This window comes from Medicago truncatula, chromosome 5 (assembly GCF_003473485.1).
Source record: "Medicago truncatula cultivar Jemalong A17 chromosome 5, MtrunA17r5.0-ANR, whole genome shotgun sequence".
Taxonomy (NCBI): Eukaryota; Viridiplantae; Streptophyta; class Magnoliopsida; order Fabales; family Fabaceae; genus Medicago; species Medicago truncatula.
The window spans coordinates 29,228,535-29,241,622 of record NC_053046.1 but is presented as its reverse complement, the minus strand read 5'-3'; positions in this window follow the sequence as shown (position 1 = coordinate 29,241,622).

The window sequence follows — 13,088 nt, the reverse complement described above, 5'->3', positions numbered from 1 at the left end:
TTTTTTTTTTTTTTGTACTACAATAACAATAAATTTGATCTTTCCTTTTAACTAATTCATTTTGAAGTGATTCATTGTTTGATATAAGAGTAGGTTTTTTTATCTTAAATATATTCTATTTTAGCTTCTTCAAAAAAAAAATTATTGTTGGATATGATTAGTGAAAAACATCTTCTAACTCATTAATTCATCTTGTCAACAAAAAAACTTATTGATTCGTAAAAAATATTTGTGTTGTGTATAGTTTATCCATTAAATTGTAATTAGTGTATTATAATATGCTTTAAATTTTACGGAAATGTACATGTAAAAATATCAAAGATGAGAATTATGTATTGAAAATTTGATCAATTTATTTCTCTAACTTTTGCTAAACACTTTATTTCATTAAATACATATTATGTGTATACTTGATTTATTGTCATAAAAAAAACATAAAATTTCTGCAAAAAAAAAACAATTGTTTTATTATTACCTGTTAGGGGGTATTCCAAAAAAAATAAAATTACAGGGAGTAAATCAAAAAATATATTTTATAGGGGGAAAATCGGAAATGATCTAGAGTTTTATAAATATTCAATGTTAATGTAAAAATTATTTACACTTCTATGTCCATCCAATGATATTTAGCAAAAAGATAGTTGTGTAAAACTAATATATAAAAAATACATATAAAAGAGTGAAAAAAAAAACTTAAAAATGGAGTGAAAATGTAATCGATGGGAAATCAGGTACCATTGTCACATAATGGTATAGAACCGGTTCTCTCATTCTTCTTATCTGGCAACTCTTTTAGTTTTCCTCTTTCTATCCCTCATCCTCTTCCCAGATAAATTTAAATCAGTTTGCAAGTTCATCTCTATTTACCAAAACACAAACCACAACCTCACTTCCTCGGCCACCACTTCCTCGGCCACCACTTCCTGCAACGGCAACACCGTCAACACATATTCAGGAAATTTTCCCTAAAAAATATTTATTACGTGTATGATTTATGCAGTAAATTATAATTAATGTACGATATATATTTATTTAATTTTTTACGTAGATACCACAATGCTAATATAATGAATATCCATATTTTAACTAATTTATGGCATTTGTAAAAATAAAATAAAAACTAATTGATGATTGAAAGACACTGTTCTAAATAATTTTTTTTGAAGGACTATGTTCTAAATAACTGATCAGCAGAAAACATAATGGTTTATATATATATAAATATATGTGCTATAATTTTCTTCAAATTTATATTTAGAAGATGTTGAAAATATACAATCCTAATAAAATACATATTTATCTTTTAACGAAACAATATCCTCTATCTGATTAACCATTGAAAGACAAATGATCGTGAATTATATTCTTTATGATTTCTCTATCTTCTACATTTCTTTCTTTAATATGTCAATGAAAGTAGGTGTGGTGGTGAGTGGGGGCTGAATGGGGAAGGTGGTTTAGGTGTTAGATACTTAAATTCTACTCCTCCAGTTACTATTACAAACAAAAATTAACTTTTTAGGTTCATTTAATAAATGATGTATGTGACCTATATATAGACTACATACATCATTTATTAAATGAATCTAAAAAATGAACTTTTGTTTATAATAGTGACCGAAGAGAGCACTCTTTTGACAAAGTGGGGTGGAGGTTAGTAGATCAAAAAAAACTCAATTTTTTATTCTTTAAGTAACACTGCTCTTTGGAATAAGTTTCTTGAAGTTAATTATGATATAGAGAGTTGTTTGCTTTGGAAAATGAGCTTTTACAAAGCCTTTTTTTAAGGTTGGAAGGGGTGGAGTGGATGATTGTTGGTGGTGGAAGCAGGAGGAGGGGGGTCTTTTTTCCGTGAAATCTTGCTACAAAATCTTACAAGATTTGTGGCTAGTAGAGGGGGGTTTGAGTGGATAGGAGGAGGTGGTGTTTCGAAATCTTTGGAAGAGCTTCATCATCAATGGTGTAGCTTCTTGATCGTATTTCAACCAAGGTTAATCTTACGAGAAGACGACATTTGGCGGATAAAGACTCTAAGAGGTGTTTGTTTTGCGGACTTGAAGATGAAACAACATTGCATATCTTTTGGCACACCTTGTGCCAAAAGAGTTGCTTTTGGTGGTTAATATAATTCCATTTTTGATTGTTCAAAAAAAAACATTGCATATCTTTTTACATTGTCGAGTGATATCTAGAGTTTGGTTGGATGTGATGCGGTGGCTGCAATTCCACGTTATCACTCCGCTGGATTTATTCATTCACATCAGTTGTTGGTCAGGGGTGATGCGTTTAAGGAAATTGAAGAAAGGGGTTTGGTTAATTTGGCATTCGGTAATTTGGGTTATTTGAAAATCGAGAAATGACGGGATCTTTAACAACAAGGTTAAGGATGTTGATGAAATTAAGGTTCTCTTGTAGAATTGGAGTTTGAATAGGCTAAAAGTTCTATCATGCTTATTTTACGAATGGTGCTGAAACCCGAGAGAGCGTCTGTGTAGGTAGTTTTTTTGTAGGGTGTCGAAGGTGGGATTTGACGTGTTATAATAGGCATTGTATTGTATGTGTGTTGGCCTATGTTTTATTTTGCCTTGCCTTTTTGGTTTAAGGAGTAGGTGGTTGTTAGCTTTTCTTACTTGTTTAGGTGGTTTATCTTGCATCCTTGTTGGTGATTCGGTAGGGCTCCTTGTACTGCTTCAGCCATGTCTTTCTCTTCTTGAGAGGACATTGGTTTATTATATTGGCCGTTCAAAAAAAAAAATTAATATGGGTGTGGAGTGTCTGTTGAGTTTGACTAGTGTTCTCTTGGCAGAGCACCATGTGGTGGAAAGATGTGTGCAATGGAGGGAAGGTAATTTAGAGAAGGCACGGATAAATTATACCATGCTTCAAAGTAAATAAAAATTCAGCCATAACTCTGTGGTGATAAAATTGTTTGCACTAAAATGAATCAAGGATCAAGGAATAATATTCAAAACCAACAATGAATCAAGGATCACTCACCCAAATAGTCTTCAAGTATCAGAACCTCAAGTAATATTGGAACTCTGAGAGCACAACGATAAGATTAAATCTGATATGGATCTTTAAGATGGCTAAAATCCCAGAGATGGACTGAGATTCAAATTGGTTGGAGTTTGGCCTAGGGATAGAGGAGAGACAGGTTGGAAACGGTGGGAATAACCACCTATATTTATATATATGTTTTTTCGATCAAAGAAAAAAAGTGTAGTTTTTTATAAAATCACGAGAAAGTTAACTCGTACTTTTTTTTTTGACAAAAGTTAACTCTACTTAAAAATAGTTTTATGATTTTTTTTTGTAGTATTTGTTAACGTTGGAAATCAAGTGTTAGTGATTATGTCTCACATCGATTAAAAATGACTTAATACATCGTTTGGTCGCTTAACTTATTTTTTGTTTTCACTTTGGTCCCCTAACTATAAAGTGTTTCAATTTGGTCTCATAAATTTTCCGTCGTTTACTATTTTGGTTTTTTTCTGTTAGTATTTTGCAAAATTTGTTAACTCAATTCCACGTATCAGTTAAGATTCTTGATCAACGATTGGATTTAAAAAGCATACATGAGATACCATAGACTCACAACATATGATAACAACAAATTCTTCATTACCATCAACAATTTCTTTCTCCATGAATCTATTTCCATTGACAGAAACAACAACAATTTCTTCATTACCATCAAAAACAACAACCACAAACATCTCAAACTCAATTTCCACAACAATAAATTCTAAAAACAGCAGCAACAATAACAACAACAAACTTAACATCAAAATTTTCATCAATGTCTCTTCACACTTCCAATTCATTAATCTAAAAAATAAAAAAACCCAGAAATAATAAAATACAAAACTCCATCTTCATCTTCTTCTCATATATGTCATGTGTGAATGACCCAAAAATAACAACTTTCTTTCTCTATGATCAAGTTCTGCTGTTCACGGTCTGTCATGTGTGAAGAATAGAAGAAGGGAAGAATGGAGTAATTGTACACTTCTGGTTCATAAATTGTTGAGTTTTTGCAAAAATTAAGTGGTGGTCACCGGCGCGGTTGCAACGGTTTCGGCACGGTGGCCGCCGGTGAAAGTTCTCCGATCCCAAAATATATATTGGGGTTTTGTTGCAGACTATGTAGAAGATGAGAAGAAATGAGAACTCTAAAGCTGCTAACCCTAGATGGAACTTGGCCTCTCCAATTCTATTACAAATTTCCAGACTCTTGGTACCAACACATGGTTGTCCTTTTATAATACAAGGCCAACCACTGCAATTTGTACCCTTTGGTCATTTTACACATGAGTTGTCCTTATCATATCCTACCTACTCCTAGCATATTCTTCTTTTATTTCTAGGAGTCCAATCATTGGCGCCAGCTCATTATTCTTCCTCATTAAGCAATGGTCAGACGTGGTCCTCTAGGTTCGTACTAGTTGTACAACCCGACTAGCAATCTAGAGAGCTGCATCATTTCAAATCTTTAGCAAAGCAATCGTCATCCACGCTACAACTTCATGTATCTTCATAGCCATTCCTTATCTTACATCATCAAACATACACAACAAGCATTACTAGTTCAAAATGATTAATAACACTAAAAACAACTTAAATCTATAAAATACTAAATAGACACTTATTAGATATCTTAGGCAATGCGATCAATCAATTTCTTGTCCATTATTAGAGTTAAGTGCAACGTGATAACCAACTATTTGGTTAGTTATCATCTATTAACGAATTGATATAGTTTATTGCTTTTCTTTGTTTATGCGAAGTAAGAATCTAGATGATCAACTTCTTTCCGACTATAAAATCGAGATAACAGCTAGATGGAACAACAAGACAAAGAACAAAAAGAAACTTGTCAAACACAAAGATAAAAAAAGGGAAATCTTCCAATTTCATGCTTTTGAAACCTCGAAAGAGGACATTAGTTGTGTTAATTTACCTTAGACTTTCTTGGATCAAATGGGACAATATTTGTTTGAAAAAGGAGAATGGAGGTTTGGGGGTGAAAAGGTTGCGGGAATTCAATATTTCTTTATTGGGGAAATGGGTATGGAGGGTGTTGGAGGATAGGGAGAGTTTGTGGAATGTGGTGTTGCGCGCGAAGTACGGAGAGGTTGGAGGGAGGGTGCGGTTTTGTGAGGGAGTTGGGTCGATTTGGTGGCGTCATTTAAACCATATTAGATCAGGTGTGGGGTTGGCAGATGCTACGTGGTTGATTCATAACATAGTTAGGAAGGTCGGAGATGGGTGCACCACCATGTTTTGGGAGGATCCTTGGCTGCTTGATGTTCCGTTAGCTGTGTCTTTTTCTAGACTTTTTGCGTTGTCGGAATTTAAAGAGGTCACGGTGAGGGAGATGTTTTTGTTAGGGCGGGGGGTTGATGGGGGAGCGTGGAGGTGGAGGTGGAGGCGGCGATTATTTGCGTGGGAGGAAAAGTTGGTGGGGGAGTGTGTCGAGAGATTGACTAACTTTGTTTGGCAGGAAGACATGACTGATAGGTGGGTGTGGAGACTTCACTCGACTCAAATCTACACGGTGCATTCAGCTTATTCTTACTTAACGACAATGGATTTCAACATCACTGCAGAGTTTAATCAATTTTTATGGCTTAAAGCGGTTCCATTAAAGGTTAATATTTTTGTCTGGCATCTCTTTCTGAATAGACTTGCAACAAAGGACAACCTGCGCAAGAGGAACGTCCTTCAGGTTTCCAATGTGTCTTGCGCGGCCTTGTGTGGTAAGGAGGAGGAAAGGGACCATTTGTTTTTTCAATGTGATCATTATGGTCGATTATGGCTCTTGATATCGAATTGGTTTGGTATTGTTACGGTGTTTCATGGCAATATATTTTCACATGCTAATCAGTTTTGTGCTCTTGGAGGGTTCTCAAAGAAGTCTAGGACATCTTTTACTATTATATGGATTTAGGTCTTATTTGTTATTTGGAAAGATCGCAACAGGAGGATTTTTCAGAACCAAATTGAACATCTCAAAGCTCTTTTTGAAAGGGTTAAACTTCAAACTTATTGGTGGTTGAAAGCAAACTTCATCACGTTCGCTTTTGACTATCCCTTTTGAAGACAAAATCCATTACTTTGTTTACGGACTGTCATGTAATGTCTGTTTTATTTTTGATTTATGGCTGTTTTTAGCCTTAATGTGTTGTAATTAACTCTTCTCAACTCCCTTCGACACTCCTTATGCTTGAAGGACTGATTGTTTTTATTATATTTCATTTAGTTTCTTCAAAAAAAAAATTACCTTAGACTTTTATTTCCACAACAATAAGAATGATCGAGATTGGGTTTTTTTATTATTGTGGTGAATAGGACATTTCTTTTATCGAATATTTTCTAAAAAAAAATCAAAATACCAAAGCTTACAAATATCCAATCCTTTAAGCTAGTCAACTTGGAGAAATGAGCTGGTACTCAACACTAGTCTATGTGGGATTGATACTTTTTATTACACGATAAAATTGTGCATTTTTGGATTTATCAAGTTTTTGATGCCATGACCAAGACCTAATTTTTATATTTATTAATTTTTTAATCCCGATTAGACAAAAAAAATTAATTTATCTTAATTTTCTAAGTTTTGAATTATTTTCTTGTTTGGATTCGTAGAACTCAAACTCTTTGTGAAATTGTTTAAAAAATTCTCAGGATAGAGAGATTCTTCAGAAAACACTTGAAAGTTGTGAATATGGATAAAATCATGATTTAAAAGAATATATTTCTCCGAAATCCATGGAACACACTATAGGATCATGCATCTGACAAAAGAAGATGAGTTTTTTTTTTTAAATAAGACCAACTTTATTGAAGATGTTACAAAAACAATGTATGTTTTTCAGGTGGAAATGTTACTCGGGTATTAGACATAGTTAAAAATCTCATCTATTGTGGTATCTTAATTTGATTCCTTCTAGTACTTTCCCATATATTTGAATATCATAAGATATTTTACAAGCTATGAAAAATCTCAATTAATTACCACCAAATTTTGTTGTCCTAAAAAAATAATCTTGTTTGTCTTAATTAATCAAAAACCACAAATTTATATTTTTTAAAATTATTGATAGAATAGCACACTTTTTTTGGCATAAAAAAGTCTTTCAAAATCTATATAATATAAATTTAGGACCCATTTCATAGACTTTTATGGAAATGAATTGCTATTGTTTTGGTGTTGCCACATATCCCTTTCTTTTTTACAAATGCTCTCACCATATTGATCCTAACAAAATGCTCTCACCACAATCATCCTCACATATTTGTATTTAATGTTCATGTATAAAAGGAAGTTTTACAATATCAAATTCTATTACTTGAATTTATATTAGAAATCAAACATTTCGAATTCAAAAAGTATAAATTTAAATCAAATAATTTTTTTTTTAATAATCAAATAGTTTAAATTAAAATTATTTCAAAAAAGATAGTTTGAATTAAAATATTTGAATTCAAAGATTAAAATAAAACAATTGATTGAATTATTCAAATTTGTTTTTTATTAATAATAACGTATAATAGTGTAATCACCAAAACGTATAATAGTGTTTATTCAAAAAAAAAACATCAAATAATGTTAGACATTTCTTACTTTTTATTTTTGTTTACAATATCAAATTCTATTACTTGAATTTATATTAGAAATCAAACATTTCGAATTCAAAAAGTACAAATTTGAATCAAATAATTTTTTTTTAATAATCAAATAGTTTAAATTAAAATTCTTTCAAAAAAGATAGTTTGAATTAAAATATTTGAATTCAAAGATTAAAATAAAACAATTGATTGAATTATTCAAATTTGTTTTTTATTAATAATAACGCATAATAGTGTTTATTCAAAAAAAAAACACACCAAATAATGCTAAGGCATTATAAATCTTTCAAGCTTGCTCATGACACGTGGAACTATGAAGTAAACCAAGCATTCTCATGAATTTGACATTTAATGCTATTAATTTTATTTGTATTTGAGTTTTATAAAATTATTCTAATTTGATGTGTTGCTATTCATGGAATATTAAATATATAATATATCTTAACAATTATTTTAATTGAATTTTTTCTTTTCACACACATATACACACGAATCTATTTATATCCAAATTATTTTGTGTTTGAAATTAAAAGTAACAAAACCAAATGATACACTTCATTGTATTTTGTATTTTCGTTCTTAAAAAATAGCATATGTTGTATTTTCGTTAAAAAAATAAAGAAGTTCATATGTTGTAATATTATTAAAAAATTGGGTCAAACTTAAATATCACTATAATCTAAAAACAATAATTAAAACAAACTATTAATAAAAATTATTTTTTTAATGAAATATTTAGTGAGAAAATATTCACTATTATCACTGACCAAAATTTTAATTGTTTATGCTTGGATCATTACATATATTATAATAATAAAAAAACACATAATCCGAAGAAAAAAAAATGACCACTATTTTAAATGATTATGTTACATATATATGTCAAAATCACCTCTAAGTTAGCATAGGAGATTTCCTAAAAAAAAAAAAAAATTTAGAATATGAGACTTTTTTATGATACGCTTTTAATGGCTATTAAAACAATTTATGGACATTAAAATTGATTCATGACCAAATAATTTTGTAAATGAATACCCTACATAGAACAATTATTTTTTAGGAATGTTAAAAAAATAATGGTTATTATACCAAATTACGGTGTGAAACAAGTCTATAAATTAGAAATATGGATTGGCATAATTTCACGTCACAATTCACAACTCTTATCCCCCGTTTATTCTTTGTTCTTCTTCTTATTTTTTTAACTTTGATATCAATGCTCCAAGATTTATATGTCCTTTATGTTGTGACTTTGATGAATCAAATGTTCAGACAAAGATTGTTTAGTTTTTTTATTCTTTTTTCTTCATATTTATTTTCATTGATGTCAATGTTCCATGAGTAATATTTCCTTCATACTGCGATTTTGATGAATCAAATGTTCACATAAAAAGTAGTTTCTTCGTCTCTCCTATAAAAAAATTATTCATCTCTCCTTTATTTTTTTTTCATGTGACTTATTTTATTCTTCCTTATGCTTTTATGACATTGTTATGCTTTTTTGTTTTCGTTATTATTCTATTTAAATTTATGGATGGTTTATAAATGAATACTATAGTTTTTTTTTTTTTTTTTTACTTTTGTGGTTCCTATGCATACAGGTTATTGAATCAAGAAATCACGAACAAGCACAAAAAATAAGAATATGGAGATATTATTTTATAGATGAAACCGATTATATGATGGTTGAGTTCAAGACAACATATTCTTCACACGAGGGCCTAGGGGAAAAAAAAAGATGACATTATGACAAACTTTGAGATTCCAAAGAAATTAGTCGTTTTTAGAAAAGAATCTAGATAAAAAAATTTCTATGATGAGTCACTCTTTTATGTCTCTTATACAAAGAAGGATTGTGTAATTTTTCGGTATGATTTATATGTAATCGGACTGAAAAATGGAACAAAGGAGTATTATATTGATGAAATTAGTTAATAAATTACTTATCATTTTACTGCTTTTTACTATTAGTTCATAATGGAGTTTATCATATTTAAAGTCAGTTTAGTCGAAATCAAAAATAAACATCATGCACACACTATCAAATGGCAACACTCAAGTTTCACCAGCAATCTCATGTCCTCTTTTAATAATTTGTATATTCGTTTATAATTTGTTATGATTTTATTTCAATAATTTCTTTAAAAAATTATTTTTCATTATGTAGTTGACAAAGAAAGCTATGACCAGTTGTTTATTGGACGGTAATCAATAGCAATATTTTTTTTGTTGTTGAGGGAAGTAATAATCTTGATTAACATATTTAATTTATCCATCACAACACCATATATGTTGTAATGTAAATGGTAATTAATAAAAAAAATATATTAATTGAGTAATATAGTTACAACTTATTTAGTCATTTTCACAAAAGAGTAGATAGAACTCTTTTTTTCGAGAAAAATTTAAGAATGCCATGAAATAAACCTTTGACCAAATAATTAAGGAGTTTATATTTTCATGTTTATAAATCATGAAAATTCTAGACATTATTATTTTTTAATTAAGACAAATATCTCTAAGGATCAACAATATTTTAGATGTCATTAATTTGATACAAACTTTTTAAATAAGTGATCATATTGTAATATTTGAAATAAACGTTCTAAATAGGCTATCTATTTTTTTCTTTGTTTCACGACATTTGATTCCAAAGACTTGGGTATGCTTATAGTAAAGGATCGTGACTTCCGCGTGAATACGATATAAAAAATTGTTAGCAATTAATTACCTTTAAATAAGCATAAAAAAAATACTATTTTGTTCTTTCAAAAATTAAACACATACTTTAATTGTCCTAATTATAAATGATTTGTTGAAATTTTGAAATGCTCCAATCAGGGCTATCTTAAAGAAGAAACTCACAGAGTTCTTTAAATCATTTGAGAATATAAAGCAAATTTTCTGTTTTCCCTTACCTCGCCTTAGTGTTGTTAATGGATTGTACAACCAAACTTTGATCATTCACAATAATTAAAGATACAATTATGTCTTGATAATAATAAAAAAATGTATAATTACTTCATTAAAAATAATAAGTAAAAAAGAGGACATTGAGATAGAGATTAAATTTTCAAATTAATTTTTTTGAACATAAAGGTTTTTTTTTCTTAGCACTAATTGGGTCTTAGTTTTTATACGAATCTAAAATTTGTCTTGACTTAAAATTCAAATTTACCCTCAATCACTACATTAACCCATAAATGTAAATTTTACAGTATAATATTTTTAATAGAAATTATATTACCAATTAACCATCCATTATTGTATTTATAGCAAAAACAATGACAATCAAATAATTTCAATATAGAGATATACATATGTCAACATAGGGGTGTTCGCGGTGCGGTTTGGTTCGGTTTCAAGCATAATAATCATCCAAACCGCGAGAGAAAAAAGCATGCGGTTTGGTTTGGTTCGGTTGATTTTTAAAAAGTCATCCAAACCAAACCAATGCGGTTTGGATTGGTTCAGTTGATGCGGTTAATCGCGAGATAAATAAAAAAATTACATTAACTCTAATATTGCCAACCAGTACCAAGCAATTTTAATTATTCAAAAAAAGAACTTGAAGTTCCAAAATAGCATTACAATACCAATAAAAATTATTTATCTAAAATAACATTACATTACCAAAATAATATTTAAGAACCAAAAAAGAACAACTTGAAGTTCCAAAGTAACACATTATCATGACTCCAAAATAATAACAACTTGATACTCATATCTAAAGTTAAAAAACAAAAATCATAAACATTGCCTCAATATAAATCATGATTTAGTGAATAAAAATCATGATTCTAAATTCGGCAAACTATCAATATAAATATTGCCTCTTTGCATAAATGTAAAATTTTTCTTGCAAGGATGATCACGAATCTATAGAAAATTCTAGACTAAGAAATGAATAACAATCATTCATATAATAAACAACTGTATGTAGAAAATTCTAAACTCCAAAATGAATGGCAGTAAAAAATGAATATTGTGTAGTTTCTGCTGGATAGTGTTGGGCTTGGGCTTGGGTTCACTTTGGTATTGGGCTAGTACAGTACTTACTTAGTTTAATAACATTGAGTATTTTTGCGGTTTGGTTTGGTTTGGTTCGGTTGCTGAGATGCAAACCGCAAACCGAACCGAACCGCGCGGTTCAGTCTAAAAGTCATCCGAACTCATCCGAACCAAGTGCGGTTTTTTGCGGTTTCGGTTTGCGGTTTTTCTATTGGGTTGGTTCGGTTTTGAACACCCCTATGTCAACATGTATTGAAAAATAAATAAGGATGCAAACTTTCTTGCCTTTCTAATCTGAAACCTTAACTATTAGTTCCTTTATTTGCATTCTCACATATTTCATCTATTGCAGACCAAAGTTTGTGCTTTTTTTTCTTCATACATATATGACTCACTTATCACGTATCACAATATTCTCCTAAATCATCAATCATAAAAAATTTTAATAGACATACATTTTGTCAACTGAGCATAACACATTCATGTTTTTCTATGCTTAGTTTTCACCAAAGATCAAAAGTGAAGGAATTTAAAATAATACAAAAAATTTAATTTTTTTTATATTTAATATAAAAAAAAGTAAGAAAATAACACCTAAAAATAACAAAATATTTCATCATAACGTTTGGAGTTCTGAGGGAGTCTACAATTTGTTGGATCATCATATTTGGGTTAGAGAAACCCAACATCTTCATTGAAAACACTTAAGACATGCGGAAATGGATTGCATCATACACGAATAGATTGCATATAGAATGCAAGACAGGGTCGTTGATTATGGCAATGTTGTTAAGTCGAGGAGATCTATTGATTGCTATACTATGATTGAATCACAACGGTTGAGGTACATTAGAAAAAATCAAAAGACCATAAGGTGCGACATTCTGAATGGTTTGCACGAGGCAATGGATATGGGTGAAACTGATGCGTCTAATGTTGAACGAAAGATAGTGTTACAGCCGTCCTTTGTGGGTGGCAAACATTACATGTTTAATAATTGTCAGGATGCAATGTCAATTTGTAAGAAATATGGATATCCCGATCTGTTCGTAACAATCGCGTGCAATACAAACTGGCGAGAAATTCAAGATTTTCTTAAAGAACGAAACTTAAAGGCATTTGATAGACCTGATATTGTTTGTCGAGTGTTCAAAATGAAGTTGGATAAATTGATGGATGATTTTAAGAAAAAAGAATGTTTGGCAAAGTTGATGCAGGTATGCACTGTAATATTAGTAGTATTTTAGGCTTAAATATGCAATCCGTCCCAGTAATTTAGACGCGTTTTGATTTTCGTCCTTATAAAAAAAATTAAAAACATCCCTCTAAAAAAAATTGTTTTAAAAAGGTCCCTGGCCCCACTTTTTTGCTGACATGGGATGACTTTGATCACGTGGCAGTTGTTGACTATGCGACTTTTGCCACGTGGCCCTGAGTGGCAG